Source organism: Oryctolagus cuniculus, chromosome 15 (assembly GCF_051225735.1).
Source record: "Oryctolagus cuniculus isolate XC-2025 breed Fujian yellow rabbit chromosome 15, ASM5122573v1, whole genome shotgun sequence".
NCBI classification, from domain to species: domain Eukaryota; kingdom Metazoa; phylum Chordata; class Mammalia; order Lagomorpha; family Leporidae; genus Oryctolagus; species Oryctolagus cuniculus.
This window is the reverse complement of record NC_142881.1, coordinates 58,715,665-58,736,956: the sequence shown is the minus strand read 5'-3', so window position 1 is coordinate 58,736,956 and position 21,292 is coordinate 58,715,665. Positions and strand designations below refer to the sequence as shown.

The 21,292-nt window shown below is 35.8% G+C and overlaps 1 protein-coding gene and 1 non-coding gene across 3 annotated transcripts in view; one reads left to right on the top strand and one right to left on the bottom strand.

Annotated features, from left to right (window-relative positions):
- CTNNA3 (catenin alpha 3) overlaps positions 1-21,292 on the top strand; it is a 1,694,949-nt gene that overhangs the window by 706,156 nt on the left and 967,501 nt on the right. The window lies entirely within an intron of this gene.
- Positions 1,544-1,647, bottom strand: LOC127484318 (U6 spliceosomal RNA). The gene has a single exon (XR_007911187.1). It is a non-coding gene; the product is annotated as a U6 spliceosomal RNA (small nuclear RNA).

Here is a 21,292-nt window from a genome sequence, read left to right as displayed (position 1 = left end):
CCATGTTTTTCAAGAGCATCATGCAAGTTTCTTTTCTTTAAAATGAAAACTTCTGAATATAAGGATCTCAAGGAATTAGTGAAGGGATACTAGCTAGCCTTTTCAGAACAGACAACAGCATATATTTTTTATTTTTCAAGTTTAGTTATTTCTATTTATTTGAAAGAACAACACAGAAAGGGAGAAAGGAAGGGAGTTTGGGGGAGAGAGAGATAAAGAGAGAGAAAAAGGGAGGGAGAGAGGGAGGGATGGAGGGAAGGAGGGAGGGAGAGGGAGCGCATGTGCACGGGAGAGCCCTAGCTTCTTTCTGCTTGTTTGCTCTCCAAATGGTCCCAACTGTTGGGACTGAAACCAGGAGCCAGGAACTGCAGCTTGCTCTCTCTGGTGGGTGGTATGGACCCGAGTATTTGAGTCATCATTTGCTGCTTTTCCTGGTGCACATTTGCAGCAAGCTGAATCTGAAGTAGAGGCAAGGGGGCTATTGCTATATTGCAGTAGGTTAATCCTCCACCTGTGGCGCCAGCACCCCATATGGGTGCTGGTTCTAGTCGCAGCTGCTCCTCTTCCAATCCAGCTCTCTGCTACAGCCTGGGAAAGCAGTAGAAGATAGCCCAAGTGCTTGGGCCCCTGTACCTGTGTGGGAGACCGGGAGGAAGCACCTGGCTCCTGGATCTGTTGCGGCCATTTGGGGAGTGAACCAACTGAAGGAAGACCTTTCTCTCTGTCTCTCCCTCTCACTGTCTGTAACTCTACCTCTCAAATAAATAAATAAAATCTTAAAAAAAAAAAAAGAAGTAGAGGCAGGACTTGATTCCAGGTACTCTGAAATGGGATGTGGTGTTCCAAACTTTAATCTTTAATTTTCTGTGATACTGTGCCTAGCATATATTTTTTAAACAGAGAAAACAGAGTATAGCTTTATTTTAATAAATTTTGTACCTCAAATATCTGAGATACAACCGAAAGTTATGAGGACCTGAAAGATAAGCTAGTATTCAGGAAGTTTACAAAGTAGGCATACAGAAGCAATTACTACCCATTTAATTAGAGGTAGAATGTTGTACAGCTATTCTAGAGAACTTATTCAGCTGTTGACTTTCAACCCCCTTACTCCCTTATCAGGTCCTGGCAACCACCATTTTACTCCTTGTTTCTATAAGTTTGACTATTTTAGATACTTCATTTAAGTCAAGTTGTGTGACTAGTTTATTTTACTTATCATAATGTCCTTGAAGTTCATTTGTGTTGTGGCATATAGCAGAATTTCCTTTTTTCAAAAGATTGAATAATATTCTATTATATGTACATATCATAGTTTAAAAATTTTATTTAAGGTACACAATTTTTATTTTATATATTCAGATTCAGGAACAGAGTGATACTTCCCACCATACCCCGATTCCCGCCCATGCTCTCACCCTTCTGCCTCCTCCCTCTCCTGTTCCCACTCTTAATTTTTACAGAGCTCTATTTTCAGCTTGTTTTATACTTACAAGATTAACCCTACGCTAAGTACGGAGTTCAACAAATAGTATGAAGAAAAAAAATTATGGAACACCTCATGAATTTGCATGTCATCCTTGCACAGGGGCCATGCTAATCTCTGTATCATTCCAATTTTAGTATATGTGCTGCCAAAGTGAGCACACATACCACATTTTCATTATTCTTTCATCTGTCAGTGGATATTTAGGTCGTTTTCATAGTTTGGCTATTGTGAATAAGGCTGTAGTGAACACGGGAATACGGATATCTCTTCAAGATCCTGATTTAAATTCTTTTGTATTTATTCCCCTAAATAGTTTTGTTATGTTTCATTTTTATTTTAATTTTTGAACATATAAAAGATAGTCTGGTGATTCCTTGCGAAACTAAAAGTAGATATTCTATATGACCTGGCTGTCTCCCTCCTGGGAATATACCCAAAGGAAATTATATTAGCATATGAAAGAGTTACCTGTACTCCCATGTTTATAACAGCTCAATTCACAATAGCTAAGTTATGGAAGCTATCTAGATGTTAAATAATGACTGTAAAAAGAAAATATGCTAAATATACATGATGGATTGCTACCCAGTCAATAAAAAAATGAAATCCTGACTTTTGCAACAAAACAAATGTAACTGGAGTTCTTTATGTTTAGTGAAATTAGCCAGACCCAAAAAGACAAATATCAGATATTTTCTCTGAATTATGGTAGTTAATATACAGAGAGAGCTTTAAAAAAGTTAAATGTATATGAATGAAATTGACATCTTTGGATTTGGTTATTTTTATAGCCATTGTCTATATTACTGTTGAACAGTGATCTTTGTATGTCTTACCGATTGAACTCTTTATTTAGTAGAATATTAAGCCTTTATGTACAAGGTCAATTAAAAATATGATATCACAAAAATTAAAAATGAAAGGAATGGAGGAGAGAGGGAAAGAGAGAAGGAAAGTATAATTATATTCTTAGAAATGTATTTATGAACTACATTATTTCTGTATTTATATTAATAAAATCTAAATAAAAACACAATACTTATATATTTTATTTGAGGCAGAGTTCAATATTTTCACATATTTGCATAATGTAAACCAGTCAAACCCTGCAGCTACCCTTTCAATTTTTTTATCTCTGTTTTTTTTTTGTTTTGTTTTGTTTTGGTTTTTTTTTTTTGGATCCTAGCTGTCCTTTCTCTCTATTGATTTTTAATTTTTTTTTTATTTTTCATTTTATTTGAAAGGCAGTGAGAAGGGGGCAGAGGGAGATGTTTCATTTGCTGGTTCACTCCCCAAATGCCCACAACAGCTGGGCAAATCTGCCAAATGGGTAGCAGAGTCCAAAGAACCTGAGCCAAGTGTTTACTGCCTCCGAGTTTGCACTTTAGCAGGAAGCTGGATCAAAAGCATAGGTTGGACTTGAAACTAGGTGCTCCAATATGGGATGAGGATGTTCTAAGTGGTGTCTTAACCACTACGACAAACACCTGCTCCTCATAGTTCTTTGTACTGTGTACAAAGTATATGTATGTATATTGATTGTGAACTGTAGTCACCCTACTGTGTTATTGAACACAAGAACTTGAAACTTGTATCTGACTGTTTTGGAACCCGATTTCCAACCTACTTCTATTCCCTCCCCCGACTCTTACCAACTTCGAGTAATCATTATTCTAAGTTCAGTTCAACTGTTTATTTATATTTTTACCTTCCACATATGAGAGAAAACATACAGTGTTTATTTTCCTTTGGTTTGTTTCATTTAACATAATAATTACAGTTCCATCAAAAAAGGAATTCATTTTTTATGGATGAGTAATATTTGATTGTGTATTCATACCACAATTTTCTTTTACTTTTTTATTTATATAATTACAAGCCTCATTTTTCAATCCATTAATAATGAAAGGACATCTAGGTTGATTCCATATCTTAGCTATTATGAATAGTGCAGTGCCTACACCATAGTTTTGAAGTGTTTCCCTATGTTTTCTTCCAGCAATTTTATAGTTTCAGGTCTTATATTTAGATCTTTGATCCATCTTGAGTGAACTTGTTTTATATCATGAGAAGTAAAGTTCTATTTTCATTCTCCTACATAAATATATCCAGTTTTCAAAGAAAGATTAATTGGAAAGACTGTCCTTTCTCCATTGTGTGTTCTTGGCAACTTTGCCAAACATCGGTTGGCTGTATGTGTGTGGATTAATTTCTGGGTTCTCTATTCAGTTCCATTGACCCATCGGTCATTTTTTTTAATACCAACACTATGCTGTTTTAAATACTGTAGCTTTATAGTTTGTTTTAAAATCAACTATTTTGATGCCTGAATCATAATTTTTTGGGGGACTCAGGATCACTTTGGCTAAACGGGGTCTTTTTGTGGTTCCATATAAATTTTAGTATTTTTTCTAATTGCATTAAAAATGCCATTGATGTTTTGATAAATATTGCATTGAATCTAAATATTACTTTAGGCAATATGGACATTTTAACATTAATTCTTCCAATCCATGAACAAGAATAGCTTTTGTTTTTTTGTGCATGCCCTTGCCTTTTCTTTCATCAGTGTTTCGTAATTTCATTGTGGATATCTTTCACTTATTTGGTTAAATTTATTCATAAACATTTAGTTTTGTAGCTGTTGTGAATGGAATTTCTTGATTTCCCTTTAAGCAAGATCATTATTATATCATTATAAAAATTCTTCTGTATTTTGCATGCTGATTTTGTATACCGTGACCTTACTGACTTGGCTGATTGGTTCTAATTGCTTTTTGGTGGAATGTTTAGTTTTTTTCCATGTACAAAATCAGGTCATCCTTCTGCAAACATGGATATTTTGATTTTCTCCTTTCCAATTTTGGTACATTTTATTTCTTTCTCTTCTTTAATTACTCTTGTTAATAATTCCAATAATATATTGGGTTAGAGGGATGAAAGTAGAAATTCTTGATTATTCTAGACCTAAGGGAAAATGCCTTCAGCTTTTCCAAATCAGTATGATATTGGTTGTAGGTTTGCAACTTATAGCTTCTATAGGGCTCCTTCTATATCTAATTCGTTGAGGTTTTATTTTTTTTATTCTAAAGGAATGTTGATCTCATCTAATGTTTTGTCTACAACTGTTGAGAGGATCATATGGTTATTGTTCTTCATTCTGTTGTGTGATTTTTTTAAAAGGTTTATTTTATATATTTGAAAGAGTAATGAAGAGAGGAGAGACAAATCTTCCATCTCCTGGTTCATTCCCCAAATGGTCCCAATAGTCAAGACTGGGCCAGGTTCCATCTGAGTTTCCTAAGCAGGTGGCAGGGGACCAAGTACTTGGGCCATCATCTACTGCTTTCTCAGGCACATTAGCAAGGAACTGGGTCAGAAACAGAGCACCTAGGACTGGCACAGACCTCTGATATGGGATTCCACCATCACAGATGGTGGCTTAGCCTACTGTGCCTCAATGCTGGCCCCTGTTGGTGTGATTTATAGCAATTATTGATTTGCATCTCTGGGACAAATACCACTTGTTCCTTATTTAGAATGTTTTTGATGAAGTGTTGGATGTTGCTTGATAATCTTTTGTTAAGGATTTTTGCATGTATGTTCATCAAGGATATTGGTCTATAGTTTTCTTTTTGTGTTGTGTCTTTGTTTAGTTTTGGCATCAGAGTAATGCTGGCCTCATAAAAAAAGTTTGGCAGAATTCCAACATTTTCAATATCTTGGAATAGGTTGAAAAGTATTGGGATATGTTTCTATTTAAATGTTTTGTAGAATTCAGTTGTAAAGCCATCAGGTCCTGGATTTTTCTCTGGAGACTTTTAAATACTGCTGAATATTGGTACTTGTCTATTTAGACTTTCTGTATCTTCCTGATTGATTCTTGATAGGTTGTGTGTATCTGGTAATTTTTTTTTCTTTGAGATGTTTTTGTATTGTTTAATACACAATACTTTCTTTTTGCAGTTTTATATTTTATGTATTATTTTGAGATAGCATATTTTTAATTTACATTATAGTCAATGGCTTAATACTTATTAAATAAAGAGCTCAACAAGTAAGAAGTAAAAAGACCATAGTTTAGTAGAAAAATAGGCAAAGGCTATGAATAATAATCAAATGAAATGGTGTTCAACTTCACTCATATAAAATAAATTTTAAAATAGTCACAAAATCATTATAACTGTAGTAGTACAGTCCTGTTGTCTTACTTCTGTGGAATCAATTTTAATGTCTGCCTTTTCACTTCTAATTTTCCTTTGGTAGTCTGGCTACCGATTTTTCTATTTTGTTTCTCTTTTCAAAGATCCAGATTTTGTTTTATTGATCTTTTTATTTTTTTTTATTTTTTTATTTTTTTTATGCTTTAAACCTTATTATCATTTGCCTCCTGCTAATTTTGGGTTTGATTTGTTCATGTTGCTTTAAGTTCTGGAGGTGCATAGATTGTTTATTTGAAATACTTCTTTTATATATATGTATTTATTTCTATTAAATCCCCTTGTATATATTCTGTTTTTGCTGCATTACACATATTTTGATAAGTTACATTTTTACTTGTTAAATACATTTTAAAATTTCTGTATTAATTTCTTTAATGATCAATTGGCTATTAGGAGCACGTTGTTCAATTTCCATGTATTTGTAAGTTTTCTGTTATTCTTGTTTTCGATTGATTTCCAGTTTTATTACTTTATGGTCTGAGAAGATACATGGTATAATTTCAATTTTTAAAAATTTAGTGAGACTCAACTGGTGACATAATATATGGCATATCCTAGAAAGTTGTCTTTGTTCTGATTGAAAGTATGTACATTTTGTAGCTGTTGAATGAAATGTTCTTTAAGTGTTAAGTCCATTTTCTCTATATCATGGTTCAGTGCTGATGTATTTTTCTTAATATCTGTCTGGAAGACTTGCCCATTGATGACAGTGGGATGTTGAAATCTCCTACCATTATAACACTGGAGTCTATTTCTTCTTTTAGGTCTAATAATATTTGATCTATGTATGTGGGTAATCTTGTATTTTGCACATGTATTATATCTTCTTGCTGAGTTAATCCTCCGATTAATATATAAAGTTATTCTTTTTGTATTTTTACAGTTTTTTATTGAAAATCTGTTTGATCTGATTAAGTATAGCTACTATAGCCTGTTTTCAGTTTCATTTGTATGGTCTATATTTTTCCAACCTTTCATTTTCAGTCTGTATTTATGTTTAACTATGAAGCGTGTTTCTTGTAGGCAATATACAGTTGAGTCTTTTTTTTTCCAATCTATTCAGCCAACATGTATGTTTTGACAGGGGAATTTAATCCATTTACATTCAAGGTTTATATTCGTGGAACTAACTCCAGTCATTTGGCTGATGGCTTACTGATTGTTTTATATATTCTGTTCTTCTCTGCCTCACTTATTATTTTTATGTTTTGGAAGCTTTCTGTCATGGTAAGGTGGATTGTTTCTTTTATGCATATGCTTTGATTTTGAATTTTGCACTGTTACATATTTTCATGGTTGTTGCTATCATCTTCTTACTTCTAATGTAGGATTCCCTGCAGATACTTTTGTAGGGGTAGTCTGGTGGTAATGATTTCTCTCAGGTTTTATTTTTCTGGGGAAGACTTTATTTCTCCTTCACTTCTAAGGGATAGATTCACTGGATATAGTATTCTTGGTTGGAAGTTTTCTTTCTTTCTTTCTTTTTTTTTTTTTTTTCTTTCAGGACCTTGAATATATCATCTCCTTTTCTTCTGGCCTATAGGGTTTTTGCTGAGAAGTCCTCTGTTCATCTATCAGGTTTTCCTCAGTGTGTAACTTGCCATTTTTCTTATATAGTCTTTAGGATTCTCTTCTTGTTCTTAACTTTTGACAATTTGACTGTAATATGCGTTGGAAGTCTTTTTGGTTAAGTCTGGCTTTTATCATTTGGGCTTTCGGTATCTGGATGTCCATTTCTCTTTTAAGATTTGGGAAGTTTTCAGCTAGTATTTCATTCAGCAGGTTCAAAATGCCTTTTTTCCTTCTCTTCTTCATATATCCCTATAATACAAATATTTGTTTGCTTAATGGTATCATAAGTTTTGTAGGTTTTGTTTTTAATTATTTTTTATTAATTAATTTAATTCATTTAAATTTTTTTCTATTTTTTTGTCTGGGTTATTTCAAAAATCTGGTCATCAGGATCAGGAATTCTTTCTTACGCTTAGACTATTCTGTTGTTAAAGGTCTCAGCTGTATTTTTTTTGCTGTTGTTGATTGAAGTTTTTGGTTCTAAAGTTTCTAATTGATTCTTCTTAATTTCTTCCATCTCTTTGTTGTATTTCTCATTCACATCATGCATTATTTTCTTGATTGTCTATATTCTATTGCATCTCATTGAGTTTCATTCATTTTGAATTCATTTTACTATATATAATTTATATATGTACATATTTTATATAGTTATTAAATTTAAGAATAAGTTAAAAATTACTGTAGAATTATTTACAATGTGATAATAAAATTATTTACTATATTTATTATTTCTTTACAATTCTTATTTGTCTTAGGATATACCTCTCAAGACATTAAATCAATAATTTTATAATAAACTTAAAATAATTCATGTGGGTTTGATATACACACTGTTACATTTCTTTGTTTTATTTTGTGTTTAGTTTTTATGAATTTTTAGTAGGAATTATGTTTAATAATTATTTAAAACATTTTCATATTTCCAAATCCTTAAAATAAATCACCTTTGGAGAAATCTAGCTTCTTCTCGTTTCCTTGTAGCTTGTCCCATTTCCCATGGATGTTATCACTACTTTAATTTATCATTTAAAAAATATATGTATATAGGTAAGTCAAAAAGTTAATGGAAATTGAATTAAAATTGGGTTTATTTTCATGTAAAATTTTGAAATCCATGAATAGATTTTTCATATTGCACATTTCCATGAAAATATTGCCTACTCTGTGTATGTGTATGCTTGTGGGGAGTGGAGGGAGGGGGAGAGAGAGAGAGAGAGAAAGAGAGAGGATGTATGCATTCATATTTCTTCTTTCTTGCATAAAAGACAGCATATCATATATACAGTGATATACTTTGCTTGTTTTCATGGGAAAAATATATGTTAACATTATTTAACGATATTCCTTGTTCTTTTTACAAAAAAGTAGTCATTTTAATTAATTAATTTCCTTAATTAATTCAACATCTTTTAGCAAGAACTCTGTAAAATAAAGGTAATTTTTTCCTAGTGCTAAGAATACTAAGCCATGGCTTCTGTTGTGATGGAGGTTAGATGTGATATCAGAGGGGCCTAGGAGTAAAAGACACTGGTTAGAATGCCCACATCCCTCATCATAGTGCCGGGTTCAACTCCAGACTCCAGCTTTTAGCTTCTGGTTCCAGCTTCCTGATAATGCAAATCCTGCAGTGATGATGGCCATGTAGTTGGTTTCCTTCCACTCAGTTGGGGAACCTGAATTAATTTTCCAGGGCTTTTGAAGAGTGAACCATCAGATAGGAGTTCTTTTCTCTCTTCCTATCTATATTTATCTTTCTACCTATCTCTCTGCCTTTCAAAAAATAATAAAAAGCTGCAATGGCAGAGAGAGACATAGTAGCCCGAGGAGTGACAGCAAACTGGGAACAATAGAGGCCTAGAGCTGAATTCCAAGGAATGAGCAAGAGTTGAGTAGGTGTAAGGTAGAGATGGGAAGCTGAGGCATGTCTGAAGGGGGGCTTCTATGTAGTCTCAAGGATGTAGAAAGGTAACACAGACACGAGGGAGATGAGACAACAGGGAGGGTCCCACACTAACAAAATTCTTTCCCTCTGGGTGTGGCTTGGAAGATTCTCATTAGCTAAGAAAAGACAGGACTGTAACATAGAACTGTTGAGGCAGAAGTTAGATTTTAGCAGAACCACATTTGTTCAGTTGTTTACCAGCATTAAGAAGTGATTCGTTGAGGCTGGCGCGGTGGCGTAGTGGTTGTGCTACCACTCTGACACCAGCATCCAATATGGGTGCAGGATTGAGTCCTGGCTGCTCCACTTCTGATCCAGCCCCCTGCTAATGTGCCTGGGAAAGCAGTGAAAGATGGCTCAAGTCCTTGGGCCCCTGCTCCCATGTGGGAGCTCTGGAAGAAACTCCTGGCTCCTGCCTTCAGACTGGCCAGCTCCAGCCTTTGCTGCCATTTGGGGAGTGAACCAGCAGATGGAAGATCTCTCTCTCTCTCTCTCTGCCTATGCCTCTCCCTCTCTGTAACTCACCTGTCAAGTAAAATAAATAAGTCTTCCAAAAAAAAAGAGAAGGGATTCATTGTCCTGTTACTGTCAACCATGTTTTTAAATATCAGAACCTGGCCGGCGCCATGGCTCACTAGGCTAATCATCTGCCTTGCGGCGCCGGCACACTGGGTTCTAGTCCCGGTCAGGGCGCCGGATTCTGTCCTGGTTGCCCCTCTTCCAGGCCAGCTCTCTGCTGTGGCCAGGGAGTGCAGTGGAGGATGGCCCAGGTGCTTGGGCCCTGCACCCCACGGGAGACCAGGGTAAGTACCTGGCTCCTGCCATCGGATCAGCGCGGTGCGCCGGCTGCAGCGCCCTGGCCGCGGCGGCCATTGGAGGGTGAACCAACGGCAAAGGAAGACCTTTCTCTCTGTCTCTCTCTCTCACTGTCCACTCTGCCTGTCAAAAAATAAAAATAAAAAAAAAAAATCAGAACCTGGTCTGTTCAATCTGCTTTAAATTTTTGCAATCTTGAATAAAACGGCATTATTAGCATAAACAAATGAATAAAAACTTTCAAATCAGTAGTCCAATTACCTACGAAATCTGGCTACTGCAACTTGTTATATAATTTAGTATAGAAATTTCAAAGAAACAAAAATGTGGGTTGTGTTTTTTAGGGTTCTTTAGCCTGTATGACACAGTCATGGCCATTTATAACAGCAAGGAAGGAAATACTCAGATGTAAAACATTAAAACCTTTGTAATTCTCTTAGTGGAGCACCATATACCATTTACCTTTTTAAAATAAACGTCGGATGTTGGGTTAAACATATTCCTATTGTATGGTGGTGCTCATGGCTGGTACTGTTTATGCAGTGCTTAGGCAGGCACTGTCTAGTGCTTTGTGTATTGTACTTCCATTAAACCTCATGACTTCTTTGTAAGGAATCGTTTGTACTATCTGTATTTCATGAATGAGGAAACTGAGACATAGAGAGATTATGTGTCTCTGTCAGCTTGTAGCTAGTAAATGGTAGACTGATTTCACATTCAGGATGTCTGATTCCAGGGTGGAGCACCTGAGGTATGAACCTGCACCCATGTGGGATGCCGGCATTGCACATGGCAGCTTTAACCACCATGACAAAACACTGGTCCATTATGTGACTTTTAAAAAATATGTATTGATTAATATATTTGAATAGCAGAATGATAGAGGGAGAGACAGACATCTTCCATCTGCTAGTTCACTACCCACATGCCCACTGTAGCCAGGACTTGCTAGGCCAAAGGTTTGAGCCAGGTACTCCTCCAAATCTCCCCTGTGGGTAGCAGAAACCCAAGGACGTGGGCCATTACTGGCTGCTTCCCAGGTGTGTTTGCAGGAAGTTGAATCAGAAGTAGAGTAGTAGGGACTCAACCTAGGCACTCCAATATGGGATGCAGGTGTCCCAAGCCGAGGCTTAACCTGCTGCACCATGATGCTCATCCCTGTTCCACTGCCCCAGTCTTTTGTTCAGTCTATGAAGAAACTAGATATTATGTAATTTTTTCCATATTTGAGAGAAAGGGAGAAAGGAATGAAGCCTGTAAAATAATTAACACTCATAAGAGGAGACTTTCAGGATGAACAACTTAATGCAGCAGAAAGTGAAGTTTTGGATAAAATCTCTATTTAGAGAAGTGGTAGAGTATGATTTCTGGTATGCTTCCCAGTCATGAGTTCTTTTCACACTCCTTTTCTTATAATACTCAGCTCAAATTATTGACCATCCCTGGAACTCAGTTTTCTTATCTCTAAAAATCAATACATGGGGCATGGCATTGTGGTAGAATGTTTAAATTGCCTTCTGTGGTGCTAGCATTACATGTGGGCACTGGTTCATGTCCCAGCTGCTCTACTTCCAATCCAATTCCCTGCTAATGGCCTGGGAAAGCAGCAAAAGATGACCCATTTGCTTGGACTCCTGACATCTCTGTGGGAGATCTGGATGAAGTGTCTGGCTCCTGGCTTCAGCCTAGCCCTGGCCCTTGTGGCCATTTAGGGGATGAAACAGCAACTCAAAGATTTCTATCTTTCTGTCTCTGCAATTCTGACACTCAAACAAATATATAAATCATAAAAAACTTTAAAAATCAACACATTAAATTTACCTCTACTTTTTTTAAGAACATGTGATAACAACTAAAAAATTCATGGACAAAATAAGTACTTAATTAACATTTTTGTTTTATTTGTATATATACAATAATTAATTCTAGAAATGATTTAAAGTCACTTTCAATATCTTGTTTTCTTCTGTTATGGTTTGCTTTTAAAAATACATCATAGCTGATAGCATTCAATACATAAAATTCAACAAAATATACATATATGAATATTGGATTCTATTTTTTGCAGTGTTAGATGCAAAGAATATAAGCATGATAAAAAATATGGTGCAGATTGCAAGGAACTTGCCAAATTTTTCTGCTTTGGCAAAAAGACACCCTTGGACTTAGTCTTTAATGGCTACGATTTTTGGGTAATTTTATGGCAAAGGAGAAGGATGTAATATGAGGTCTTAGAGTAGAATAACCAGTATTTTCAGTATTTCATTATCAAAGGCATCCAATTATCACTGAATTTTAGTGTACTACTTTTCCCTCAGTTTCTGTCTTCTATCGGATATATCTGGAATGGTATGATTTAATTGTCTAATCTTATTATAGAACTTTGCTTCCTTTGTCATCATCAGACACTTATTAGCAGCTAGTAAGCATTAGTCACTGGAGATGTTCCATAGTTTTTCACATAAATTCCTTTTATGCAGATTGATTATGATATTTATTTCTTCGTGGCACTTGCTTATAATTCTGCCTAGTTTGTTGTCTCTTTGGAAATTTTGTTGCCTATTCACTTGCTCTCTCTCCTCTAAAAAGTTTTACATGAATCCAAACTTTAGGACTAATTTAATTACATTCATTTAGTTGGCCATCTCCAGATTGTTAGAGAGATTATAAATAATTATTTGAATTATTTTTAAAAAACCAAGATGATGAAAATTAGCTGTTTCTATTAAAATACAGCTAACTGTGAATCTCTTGTTGAACAGTTTATCTAGTTACTTCTTTATTTAAACAATCAATAAAAGTAATGACTTTTGATTATCCTTCTGCATTTCAGAATATTTTCTGATATCTTCAAATCTCCCCCTAGAGCTTTGTAACACTTCTCTATAACAGAAAACTGCATTCAAGAACCCAAAGGTCAAGCCTTTCTCAACCTAACTGTCATGACTTTGCTTGGTGAGCTAAACTCATTTATAAAATTCACAGAAGAGCAAATTCATCTGTTACCATGTATAGTAACATCTCAAAGAGACAACTAAACATGACAGTTGAGGAGATTTGCAATTGAAAGAGGAAAAAAAAAAGCATGAGCAGAGTTGAGAGCCATATAATTATCCTCATTCACACTGTGACTAGCTTTAAAGTGATTTATTCAAAATGGTTACCCATGTACTCTTAGTCACCTCCTTTCTTGACTATGTACTAATTCTGTTTTTGGCATTTGTCTATAGAATATATTTGTTCTTCCTCTTGAAGGGGAATTGTGCTGCATTTTCAGTAGTGTTTAAAACAGTTAATCATATTTCCAAATTATCCCATAATGTTAGTTATTTGAATTTCAAGTTGCAATGTTCTTAGAGAAAGCTTAATATCTTCATTATACATATAGTCATGGTTAGCTAATTAGAATCGTGAATGCTGCAGTTTAACCCTGGATGCCACTATTTCTGGCTTCAAGGATGTATTGGATTTCTCATTTTAAAAAGTTTAGAAGGTAAAATACTATTGTTGAATTCTACTTCTTGGTTCTTTCAAATAAGAAGTCCCCTTTAAAAGTGTCCAGACATAATGTAAATGCATTACAGTTCTCATCTATTGCTTTATAAATAAAAACATCCTTGAATGTTTTCTGAAAGAGTAATGCGATTTACAATATAGTTAATGAAAATTAAGCTATATCGGTTTTCCTGGAGGGAAATTGTGCTACATAATTAATTTTTAAAATCACTGTTTATTTCTTCAGTTTATTGGGAAACAAGAAACAGATTTCAAATAATGAAGCTAAAAGAACACACTGCATTTGACAATTGTTGCTAATTAAAAGATCAGTGTTTCAGAAGCAATTTCTTCTTGTTTTAATCACCATTTTAGTTTTGATCACACCTTTGACTTTTCTTCCCATTTCTTAAACGGTTTCTCATCTTTTAATCAAAAGATTTGAAGGAATGAAAAGTTATTTCTGTTTTAAAAATAATTACCTTAAAATTTTATGAATTTTAACATTTTCTAAATTTAGTGATTATTCTACATTGTACAAAACCGTAGATCAGTGTAATTCAGAGAGGTAAAGTAACTTGGGCAATGTTACACTTGTGGCAGTGGCAGAACAGTGACTAAAACTCAGGCCTCTGGATATCTAGTCTGTTGGGTTTTTTCCTATTATCTAGACTTAAAGTTCCTTGTGATCTCTTGACTTGTAGAATTTCATAAAATAGATTTATGCAATTTGTAGCCCAGAGCCTGCGTAGGAAGGGTAGTTTCTTTGTGTAATTCTGTAGTGACATTAGTCTTAGCTGTATCTACATACAATGACATTCTCCATTTGTGTAGCATACTGTGGTTTTAAAAATTCTTTCATTGTCCTCTCTCTCTCTCTCTTCTTCTCTCTTCTCTTTCTCCCTGTCTCTCTTGCTCTCCCTCTGAAAGGAGGCCCTTTCTCTGAAATCCACACAAAGAAAACTGGAGGTGGTTATGGAAAATGTAGAAGCAGCAGTATGTTACTGACAAGGGAGTTTAGACTCTTTTAGGACAAACACATTGACTGATCACTCTTACAGGGAAGACAACATTGAAGTTTTCCAAAATATGGCTAAAAATGACAAATGCTGTGATCAAAGTACCCTTCAAATTTCTGTTTTAGCCATTTGTGTACAAATGTAACTTTCTTGGAACTAGGCCTTTTATAGTGAGAGTCGCCTTGTTAAAACCATCAAACACATTTATCATGCACTTAAACGGACTCAGGTTGACCTCTGAAGATGTGTCTAACCTAGCATTTCTTTCCATTTCTCTCTAACTTATCAGTACCTCCCAAACTGTGTGCTTTGCCTTTATATATTAAAACGCAATATACATTTGTTCATTTGTGTAAAGTAAAATTTACTCCTTTGCTGATAATTTGATACTAACATCTTGAAATGCACAACCGAGGAAATAAAAATCTCAAAACAGAAACACTGATTGATAAGGGTATATAACCTACCAGAACTATTCCCCTCATGTCTTAAGGCTTGGATTGCAGGAATGATGAAATTTTTACTCATTAGTCCACAGAAGAGAAATGGGAGAGGAAGGGATGAGTTTTATGTGAAACTGTACCTTAGATTGGACTTGGAGACTGACCAGTCATTTCCTCCAGGAGGTGAGTGGGCCACACAAATGTCTCTTTCCTCCCTTGTGGTCTGAATTTCACACTGTCACTACTTCAAAAATACTTCACTTCAATACTTCATTAGTGACATATCCCCAAAAGTATACTAAAATTCTTCAAAATCCCTTGTCTAAAAAAGAAAATAATCTAATATCTTCCTTGGACCTTTCTTTTAAACATACTCATTGATCTCTGTTCTTCATGTAATAATTTTTTGATGTTTTTTTTTGTTTACCTGGATCAACTGCAATGCATCAGATATCATTTGCTCTTCAAACCTTGTCCAGTGCATTTGTTCTTCACTGTTCCCTAGTTGTTCTTGTTATTCAAGTTCTCCTTGCTACTAAGTCTAATGGCCATTGTTTATCAGAATGTTACCCCATCTATTTTTACTAACATTGATACATTTGCCTACATTCTCCATTTTGAACCACTCTTTCTGCCTGCTGTTTTAGATGTCATGCACTTAATGTTTCCATTGTCTCCTTTTTTGGTACTCTTTTCCTCTAACTGACCATTAATTATTTGAATATTTCAGAGTCTTTCTTTTCCTTTCCTCTCCTTTTCTACATTCTCTTTCACACTTTTCTATTTAGTTGACATCATGCAGTTGTATGGGATGAAAGCCATCTGCAGTTTGATGATTCTCAATAATGTATTTCCTGTTTACCCTTCAGTCTCAAGCTCCAAATACATCATATACCAAGCTAATTCTGTTTCTGCACACAGATATCTCAAGGCCATTTCAAGCCTAACATGTCCAAAATGGAATTTTTTATTCCAAACCACCATTCAAAATTGTAGCTCCTCCAGTCTTCCCTGTCTCTCTGAATGGTACCATTATTGGCTCTGATGATCAAGCGTCAAACACAAAAGCAATCTTTGACTTCTTCCTCTCATTCATTCACTCACATATTTTAATCAGCATGAAGTCTGATGATTCTTTAAAATTAATCTCAAACTAGGCTATTTGTTACTTTTACTAGTACCTGCCACCTAACACAAACAACCCATTTAGGGACCACAGTATTCTCTTTGTAAAAAATAACTTTATTTTAGAACACTTTTGGACTCAGAAAGATTGAGTGGAAGATGCTGAGATTTTTCATTGTACTTGCTGTGCCCACATGTTTGTAGCTTTTCCCATTATCAACAGCCCCTACCATTGTGGTGCACTTGTTACAATCAATGGACCTGTATTGAGACAGCATTATTATCCAGAGTCCGTAGTTTACAATTATGATTTGTTATTGGTGTAGTAAATTCTTAGTTTAGACAAATTTATAATGACATGCATCAACCATTTTAGGATCACACTGAGTAGTTTCACTGTCTTAGGGATCCTCTGTGCTCTACCTAATCATTCCTCTCTCCTCCTCAATCCCCGCAACCACTGATACTTTTACTGTCTTCATAGTGTATTGTTTTTCACAATGTCATATAGGTGGAACCATACAGCATGAAGCCTTTTCAGGTTTCTTTGTCTTACATAGCAATATGTTTTAAGTTGCTTCTATTTCTTTTGATTTCTTGATAACCCATTTCTTCTATCCATGATTAATATTCCATTGTCTGGATGTATACCATTTATTTCTCCATTTACCCACTGATGACATCTTAGTTGCTTCAAAGTTTTGGTGGAAAGCTGCTGTAAGACAGAGACATTTTAGTGTAGAAATGTTTTTTAGCCTCTTTGGGTAGATAACAAAGAATGAACTTATTGGACTATATGCTTAAGAGTAAATTTAATTTTGTAAGAAACTGCCAAACTGTTGACCAAAGTAGCTTTGCCATTTCCATTCCTACCAGCATTTAATGTTCCACATCATTGTCAGCATTTGGTGTGATCAGTGCTTTGGATTTTGGACATTGCAATGGATATACAGTGGTATCATATTATTTTAATTGTCATTTCTCTATGACATATAATGTGGAACCTCTTTTCTGCAGAAATATTTTAACAAAGTCATTTACCCCTTACATTTTATCATTGGTTCCCCTATTGCTTTTAAAATATAAGCTTAACACTACCATGGCTGAGAGATATGCATAATCTGGTATAAGTATAGCTAGGTCATCTATCGGATATACATTATTACTATAGTAAGTTTTCACAACCTTGTGTCTTTTTTGAAAAATATTTTATTTATTTATTTTGAATAATAGAGTTACATACAGAAAAAGGTAGAGCAGAGAGAGAGGTCTTCCATCCACTGTTTCACTCTCCAAATGGCTGCAGCAGCTGGAGCTGGGCCAATCCAAATTCAGGGGCCAAGAACTTATTCCAGGCCTCCCATGTGAGTGCAGGGGCCTAAACCCCTGGACCATCTTCCACTGCTTTCCCAGGCCATAGCAGAGAGCTGGATTGGAAGAGGAGCAGCTGAGACCCAAACCGGCACCCATATAGGATGCTGACACCACAGGAGGAGGTCCTAACCCACTATACCACAGCACCAGCCCACACAACCTAGTGTCTTAAAACAACACACATTTATTATTTTATAGTTCTACATACCATAAGTCCAGCATGGATTTCACTAGACTATTAAGGTTTTAGCCAGGCTAAGTTTCTTTTTGGAAGTTTCAGGGATGGTTCTTTTATTGCTCTTAAATGTTAGTAGAATTTAATTTCATAGGATTGTAGGATCAACGTCTCTGTTTCTTTTCTGTTTGTTAGGGGTGACAGTGGCATGCTAAGCCTCTAAAAGCCCTCTCCAATCGATTTATGTGCTACTGTATCTCAAATATTACAACATGGCATCTTATTCATTTCAGATGCTGTCTATCTTCTATAGTTCTTCCGTAGTCGCCTCTGTCTTTGGCTACAGGCTGGGAGGGTTCTCCACTTGTGAGGACTCATATGATCAAAATGGACTCATCTTTATATCCAAGATAATTTGGATATGTATGTATTAGACCTACACCTTTAATGATGTGTACAAAGTCTCTTTTACCATGTATTTTGCAGACAGGGCATCTTTGGAAGGCCATTGTCTTGCTTACCACATGAATCATTTTACCTTGAACTCCACTGTTTAGCCACAGTGGTCTCCTTCCTGTTCTCACATCTATAAAGCACTTCCATATCCATGCTCCCCCAACAACTTTGCATTTTTTGGGCCTTACTCCTGGAATCTCTTCCTCTAGCTCTGTGCATGGTGGTAGACTTAGTCAAGCTTGCTTCTAAAGTAAGTTAGACAAAGTAGGTCAGACAAGGTTGGTTTGAAAGTAGGTCAGATATTGAGTATAACTACTAGGATTGTAATAGATTTACTCCAACCTGTTAGAGCTTTGCTCTCTGGTCCCCAAGGGCTCTGGACTTAATGTATTGTTAGAAATAAGGAGAGTTTAAGGCACATTAAATAAATATCTTTTTCTCTACAATTGACATCCACTGTTATATTGAAAATAAGAAAATAATTACATAAGGGTTTAGACAAAATAACTGTGAAACTGCATTTTCATTGCTTTTCCTACTTCCAGATAATTTAATTTTATTAGCATAAAAAGTTAGTCAACTATTGATTTATTTGTTTTCCTTTCATTGAAAAAGAACCGTATATTCAAAAAGAGAGAGCATTGTTACTGAAAGAAGGTGAGAGCAGCTGTCACTTTTCTGACATCAGCCTGTTTTAAACTATATTTTGTGGGATTGCTAAGGACTTCTTTTCCACCTAATGATGAGCTCTGAAGTGTCTTTCTTGGTCTGTTTGGGTGGGGAGTGAGCAAGCATACATTGCATAACTGTTGATTAGCAAAATAATGGAGCATATAGATTAGAGCTCCTGGAGTGATAGCTCTCTGGGTGTGGTGCAACTCCACAGATATCCATCAACTTCTGTTGAAGATATGGCACAACTCTTAGAATGTCATTCCTGTTTACAACTCAAGACTAGATTGAGACTGGTGAATCAATCAAAATATCTTTTAAAACACTATGATTTACTTATTTATTTATTTGAGAGCAGAGAAAGGGAGACTGAGAGAGACTGAAGTAAGTGAGAGTAGACACCCATCTGCTGACCCATTCACCAAATGCCTGCAGTGCCTGGGGCTGTGGTAGGCAAAGCTGGGAGCAGGAAAATTAATTGATGTCTCTCTTGTGAGTAGCAGAAAGTCAACCACTTCAGATATCACTGCTGTTTCCAGCATGTATAATAACAGGAGCCAGACCTAGGCATAGAATCTATACACTCTGATAAAGGATTGGCTACGTTAATTAACACCTTAACTTCTAGGCTAAACACCACCACCCATACAGTATGATTTTGTAGAATACAGAGTTACCACAGAATTGATCTGGAGTTTAGTGGATTGAAGAAAAATAGATTTTTCCCTACTTACATTTGGGAAAGTGAAGTCTTACACTGCTTCACGTTGAATAAGGAAAATGCTATTTCAGGATATGTCCCAGCATAATAACAATGCAATGAGACAGTCTAAAACAGGATATTAACTGAATTATGGAAAAGGGATGTAGATGTGACAGTGGATAAGACATGAAAGAGAATGCTAGCCTTTCTGCAAAAATCTAACTGTTCACACTTAACACTTATTAAGGCTATTGACTAATTGCGAATATTGGCAGAACAGTGAGTTGTAGAGGCCTAAAGGTAGGATTCAGAATGTTGATGGAGAACCTATGAGCAAGTAGCATGGAGGAACAGAACTCTTTAGTCATTGGAGGTGAATATGAGACAGTGTGAGTCCATGACTTGTTTTTGAGGGTAATGAACACAGTACTCAGCAGAAGGGTCCTCAGATCAGGCATGTGATCAAGGAGGGTACAAGGGTTGGGGAGTCAAACATTAGGTTGACCTGATGCCACTCACAGATCACAACTAGATTTATCACAGTGAAGAAGACAAAGATTGTTGAGCTATTAAGTGGGTCAAGGACTCATCACAGGGGTATGAAAAAATGTTTCAGAACATTCTCTAAAATTCATGACACTTATTCCTGTTTTAAAGGCTAATTTTTCTCAACTCTCCAATTGTATCTTTTTTTTTTAAGATTTATTTTTAGTTATTTGAAAGACAGAGTTACAGAGAGAGGTAGAAACAGAGAGAGGTTTTCCAGCCACTGGTTAACTCTCCAAATGATGGTAACAGCTGGAGCTGAGCCCATCTGAAGTCAGGAGCCAGGAGCTTCTTCCAGGTCTCCCACGTGAGTGCAGGGACACAAGGACTTGGGCCATCTTCTAAGGATTTCCCAGGCCATAGCAGAGAGTTGGATCAGAAGAGGAGCAGCCGGGACTAGAGCCAGCGCCCACATGGATGCTGGCCCTTCAGGCTGGGGCTTTAACCCACTGTGCCTCAGCGCTGGTCCCTCCAACCATATTTATAATCCACTCTGTCCCTTTTGTTCTCTTCTTTTGTTCATGACAGAGGACTGAGAGACTATGAGGTTATGGTGGTGGTAAGCAAAATTAAAAAGGGGATCATTATTTTGTCATTTTAATTCTTTGGTGTGGCATAAAAACTTCTGTATTTTTGAAACGGGATATATTACAAATGATCATCAAGGGAAGAAAGTCCTATTATTCAGTTGGGCAAACATAGATTGGATTATCAGTCACTGGTGTGATCAATTCATTTTCTTAAGGAAAAATAAGGCCTTTATAGCATTAACTGCAATGCCAGAGGGACATTACAAAGAATCGCCCCAAAGTATTTCCTTTTCTCCCTTCTATTATCCTTTATTCAGCAGGAGTTTATTTTATTTTTCCTTTTCCTTGTGATTTAAAAATTTGTACTGAATGCACAAGAGGGCTAAAATACAACCTTTTCTTGGCATAGAGACTTGCCACCCAGCTGGTAGTTTTATTATAAGAACAGTTACCTGGGGAGGTGATTTACTGGCAAGAACAAAATCAGTATATCCTGTTATCTCCCCTGATGTTTCCCTAACAGACTCATTAGAGCACAGTGTATGGAATTCAGAGGGGGCTTGTGTCCCAAATCTGGACTTTCCCTAACTGAAATCCTGAACAAAGACTGAAAACTGACCCCCAACCATCTATATTGTCCACTAACTGCTTACTAAGAGATAAATACATTTTTGCCTTAAGGTAAATAGGGAAAGGGATATTACATATA